The sequence below is a fragment of the Ascaphus truei genome, chromosome 15 (assembly GCF_040206685.1).
Source record: "Ascaphus truei isolate aAscTru1 chromosome 15, aAscTru1.hap1, whole genome shotgun sequence".
Lineage (NCBI taxonomy): Eukaryota > Metazoa > Chordata > Amphibia > Anura > Ascaphidae > Ascaphus > Ascaphus truei.
This window is the reverse complement of record NC_134497.1, coordinates 37482457-37488456: the sequence shown is the minus strand read 5'-3', so window position 1 is coordinate 37488456 and position 6000 is coordinate 37482457.

Genomic DNA, 6000 nt, shown 5'->3' with positions numbered 1-6000 from the left:
GCGGCCTACTTGGATGACATTGTCATCTATAGCAGACACTGGCAGTCTCATATAAAAAGGTTAAGGGCAGTCCTAACGTCCTTAAGAGAAGCAGGGCTCACTGCAAATCCAAAAAAATGTGCTCTGAGTAAATCCACTACAAAGTACTTGGGCTATGCCGTTGGGGGAGGGATAGTAAGGCCACTAGCTAGCAAGGTGGCCGCCATAAAGGAAGTCCCCACCCCACAGACAAAGACACAGGTCCGCTCCCTTTTGGGGTTAGCAGGGTATTACCGGCGGTTTATCCCCAATTTTTCAGAAATATCTGCACCCCTAACAGATCTGACAAAAAAGAGTGCCCCGACCCAAGTTAAATGGTCTTGGGAGTGCCAAGACGCCTTTGACATGCTAAAAAAGTGCCTGTCAGAGGGCCCTGCTCTTCGGAGCCCAGATTTTAAAGAGCCCTTCATCATCCAGACGGATGCCTCAGAGGTAGGACTGGGAGCAGTGCTGTCTCAGCAATTTGATGGTGTTGAACACCCCATACTGTTCATCAGCCGGAAGCTGTTCCCAAGGGAAGTGAGGTATTCCGTTATTGAGAAGGAGTGCCTCGCTGTAAAATGGGCAATTGAGGCCTTGAGACATTATGTCGCCGGAGTACACTTCACCCTGGTCACTGACCATGCGCCCTTGAAGTGGTTAAACATCATGAAGGACACAAATCCAAGGTTGACCAGGTGGTATATGGCCCTCCAACCCTTCTCTTTTGATATTCAACATAGACCTGGAAAGGACCATGGAAATGCTGATTTTTTGTCAAGAGAAGGAGTGGAGGGTCGGGCTTCAGCCGTGTGGGACACTAGCCACACACAAACAGGGGAGGTATGTGACAGGGTGAAGTCAACCCCTATCAATTATGCATGGGAAACATATGTCTGAGTGCTTCATCCAGCACTCATAAGGGTTAACTCAGGTGGAAGTTAGGTAATCAGGAAGTAAGCTGACATCTGAGAGCCAGGAAGGTAGATAAGGATCTTGTTACCAGCAGTAGCTGCCTGTCTCAGATGAGAGCACATGGATAGATGTGCTGCTAGCCAGAAGGATAAAACACACTACTTACTGCAGCCAAAGTAAGATTTGTTTCATTTGTTTGCATGACTGCTTAAAAAGACTCTTAAGGTTTGGTTATGGTTTAGCCAGCCAGCCTGCTAGCTAGGAATGCTGTGTTAATCAGTTTTCTCCCAACGAGGAGCAGGATTTATTTGCTTAAAGGGACAGTGTACCCGCATGTTATGTAGCTGTGGAGAAATAAAGCCACTGAACGTTTTCATTTATCCTGAAACTACACGTGTGGACTGTTCCCTGACCGCGGCTACAGGCCGTCCTGCCACACCCACAGACCTTTCAGTGTCTGCCCGCATTCGCCACCATATGTGGCAAACGGCTCCCTTTATGTAGCTCTGCCGTTTGCCCAGGCTCTTATCGACACAGTCTTCTAGGGTTTAATTTGTAGAAAAGGAGGACAAATATGTGTATACACACAAGGGGCACTCAGCCCTCAACCTTCAGCGGTTTATTTTTCCATTAGTGACACTGAACATTTTTTTTTTCCAACTTAAGTTTTTATTGGAAGATACACGTGCAAACATTGTGTCACAGCCCAATACTGCACCGACACACTTTATTCGAGCAAATACCCAGTATGTACCTGGCAGATACCTGGAATGCGCCGCTCCTCACCTCTGACAAGCCCCGTTGCGTTTGCCTTCCCAGCCTGGGTTCATGCCTGGCTGACGGGCGGCTGATCTGTTAAATGATAATGATTAGGATTTAATAGGCTGCAATGCTTCGCGTGTCTACCAGATGGCATAAATTCATGAATTGTAATGCAGTATATATATATATACTGTGCAGTATTGCAGCCAGCGGGAATAAAATGCTTCAATCCCTGGCTGGAAAATACCTCAATGCACTCGGGCAGAAAACAGTCACAAACCTCAATACACCCGGGTATACCCGAATTCGTGGGACTAGCCGAGCTCGAATAAAGTGTGTCGCCAGTGTATGTCATTTCCAATTTTTAGGCAAGTACATTTATGAACAATACGAACGCACATCTATATACAAAGACACAGATACAAATACGACAGGACTAACAAGATGAGGGAACTGGGATGGAGGGAGGAGGGGGGGGGGAAGAGGGAGGGGTGTGAGAGAGTGATTCCGTCTACTTTGACCATCTTTGACCACATCGGGATGGCGACCCGTATTTTGCTGACTGTAGTCGGACCTTCCCTTGTGTCCCTTTTCCTTGCCTAAACTCATGGGGCTGTCCGCTAACCGTAAGTCTCTATGTCCCGTCACTTATCTGACCTTCAAAGGAGAACGCACTTGTGTATATTAGTGCAATATCGTGGTGACATCCACCCCCGGGATATCTAACTGGACCAACCACGGTGCCCAGACTTTTAGGTAATTTGTGCCGGAGTCATTAACCAAACTTGTTAATTGTTCCATCCTGCAGACATGCCAAATCCTATTTCTGATCTTTGGGATAATTGGTATATCTTGCTGCTTCCATAATGCTGCGATCTCGCATCTCGTGGCTGTAGCAAAATGCGCGATCAATTTATGCGCTGCATTCGACATACCCTGGCTCCGCCTGCCTAGTATGAACACCCACGGATCCAGGGGGATCTCCAAACCGAGAATCCGTTGAATCCAGTCTCTAATCTGTTCCCAAATAGGGACCACTCTTGCGCAAGACCACAGCATGTGTCGCAGATCCGTTTCCTCCCCACATTGTTTAGGATTTGTGAGGGGAGTAGCCTCTCACAAATTTATCTAATCGGGTTGGGGTGTAATACCACCGCATCAGGACTTTATATGCGTTCTCCTTTAATGTGGTGCAGATTGAACTTTTAGCGGCTGCCTGAATAATTCTGTCCCATTCCTCGTCCTCTAATGTCTCCCCTAAGTCCTCTTCCCAGCGTCTCATGTAGCACAGTCTGTCGTCGTTGGGCTTCGTCGGGCATATTACTTCCCTGTACATTCTAGAAGTAAGTCCCCTTGTGTCCATATCTCTGGAATACAGCTGCTCAAAATTTGTACGTGCCGGCCTGATTGTTGTTTTATTGTAGAAATCTTTGATCTGGAGGTACCTAAAGAATTCGCTATTTGGGATATTTTTAGAGGATTTAATTTGATCAAAGGATTGTATAGTCGTGATGCCCTCCAGATCTTTAAGATGGGTTATCCCCTTTTGGGTCCAAATCAAGAAGTTTTTGCTAATCAGGCCTGGAGCGAAGTCTGGATTGCCCACAATTGGTGTCATTAATGACGTTCTGGTAGTCAGCTGACAATGAAATTTCGTGGCCTCCCAAACTTTTAATGAGTTGACCATGGTCTGTAACGGTATTTCCATCATGCGTACCCCTCTTTTGGGTAGCCAGATTAAGTTTCGGATTTCAATTGGTGCACAACATTTCCTCTCCAACTCTACCCATCTCCGCAAGCTTGGGTCAGTGTGCCATTGGAGAATCTGCCCTAATTGGGCTGCTTTATAATAACATACAAACGGGTGAATCATCCGATTAACCCTCCAGGCGCTCAGAATATAGCATAGTCCTGCTGGTGCAAGATAAAGTAAATCTTCTAGACCCAGGCGATACACAACCTTAGTGTAATATGAAGACACATATAATCATTCCCCCCAACCGGCTCACCGCGAGCACTATGAGGTTGGGATATGGGACACTCACGTGTAAGTCTTTGTAGTGGTTAGTGAAGCCTGTGCGGGTCTTCTCAGTATAATATATCTGCTTCTCCTGGCTGAAGTCAGGGTGTCTCTGCTTGTGATCTTTGCTCTTCACCGCCAACCCAATACCCGCAGATGCGGAGGGCGGTCACCTGACCGGCGGCCTGAACGATACTTGCTGATAACGTCACGGCAGACTCAGTGAAGGAAACCGCAAGCCAGCAGGAACTCAGCATGCAGACGCTTGATGCAGCAATGTAAAGGAACTTCTCAAGGAGAGAAAGATGCGTCGCACAGCACAAAAATAGATGAAGGCTGATGTGGGATAAAAATAAGCTTTATTTGCACAAGGTGCAAGCGAGTCCTCTTTACGCGTTTCGGCCTGGAAGGCCTTTGTCAAAAGAGTAATTCGCTTGCATCACAAGACATCTAGTTATACACCAGCAGATCTATGACAGCTGTTCAAATCAATCAACACAATGAATATCAGGTGTCTAGTATAATAATCATTGATCACCTCAATATGAAACACAGAGTCCGCATAGTCAACATAGATGTCAGATGAAAAAGTTAAAATACAAAAATACATTCTACATATATGATTTATAACTTTATCTCATCATACTGCCACAGTATGATGAGATAAAGTTATAAATCATATATGTAGAATGTTTTAAATGTTTGAATTATCCTGTCACAGCCTTTTTGATTCTCCTATCCCATTAATCTGGGTCTGTGATGAAATACAAGTGAATGATTTTTGCTTTAAATAAGCTCAAGGAGTATAGATTTCATGTTTCATTGACCTGTCATTAATATACCAACAAGAAACAACTTGATATATATTCATGTTTTTGGTCACAATGACAGGTCATTTTATATGTATTTTTATATGTATTTTTGTATTTTAACTTTTTCATCTGACATCTATGTTGATTATGCGGACTCTGTGTTTCATATTGAGGTGATCAATGATTATTATACTAGACACCTGATATTCATTGTGTTGATTGATTTGAACAGCTGTCATAGATCTGCTGGTGTATAACTAGATGTCTTGTGATGCAAGCGAATTACTCTTTTGACAAAGGCCTTCCAGGCCGAAACGCGTAAAGAGGACTCGCTTGCACCTTGTGCAAATAAAGCTTATTTTTATCCCACATCAGCCTTCATCTATTTTTGTGCTGTGCGACGCATCTTTCTCTCCTTGAGAAGTTCCTTTACACTGCTTTATAATAAGCCTGCAAGCAAGGCACCGCTAACCCTCCTCTTATGGTGGGACGCTTTAATATTCCCTTGGAAATTCTTGGGTTTTTCTTATTCCAAATAAATTTCATTATTTGAGACTGTAGGGAGCGGATGTCCGCCTGTACCAACGGGACCGGGAGACTCTGGAAAAGATATAACATCCTTGGGAGGAGGTTCATTTTCAAGCTGTGTATCCTCCCAATCCAGGAAATACTCCCTTTCATCCAGGTCCTGAGATCCTCTCCCAATGTCTTTATTACCCTGGGAAAGTTAGCCTTATATAATGTTTTGTAATCCCTTGTGAGATACACCCCTAAATATTTGATAGCGGAGGGTTGCCATTTGAAATTAAAATTGAGGTCAATCAGCTTTTCAGTTTCTTTTGGTAGATTGATATTGAGGGCTTCCGATTTAGACTGATTGATCTTAAACCCCGAAATTTGATTGAATTTACCCAGGATATTGAATAGATTCGGGAGAGACGTGAGAGGTTTGGCTAACGTAAGAATAACATCGTCCGCGTATAAAGCGGCTTTGTGCGTTTGATCTCCTATTGGAATCCCAGATATATCTGGATTATTTCTGATTTGCGCTGCTAAGGGTTCAATGCATAAGGCGAACAGCAAGGGCGATAGCGGGCACCCCTGCCTCGTGCCGCTTTTTATTTCAAATTGTTCTTAGGGGAAACCTTGGTATCTTACCCTTGCTGAGGGTTTCCTGTACAGCGCTAGAATGGCCTACACTGAACATTTTAAACACGGTCACTTTAAGAAACAAAAGAAATCATAAAAGGAACCATCTACTCCTGTCAGGAGTCTAACTCACTTACATATCCCTATCTGAAATGTTGGCTAGGTAAGCTATTTACCAACTTTAAATAACACTCAGAGATAATATTGAGTCCTTAAATGTCAGATGGGGACAGCATCCCAATAGATCCTCAGATGCTGCAACACGTGAGGGGGCCGTCTACCCCGAACTGGATCCTGGAGAGCAGCTTCCTCCCAGCCTCCAGG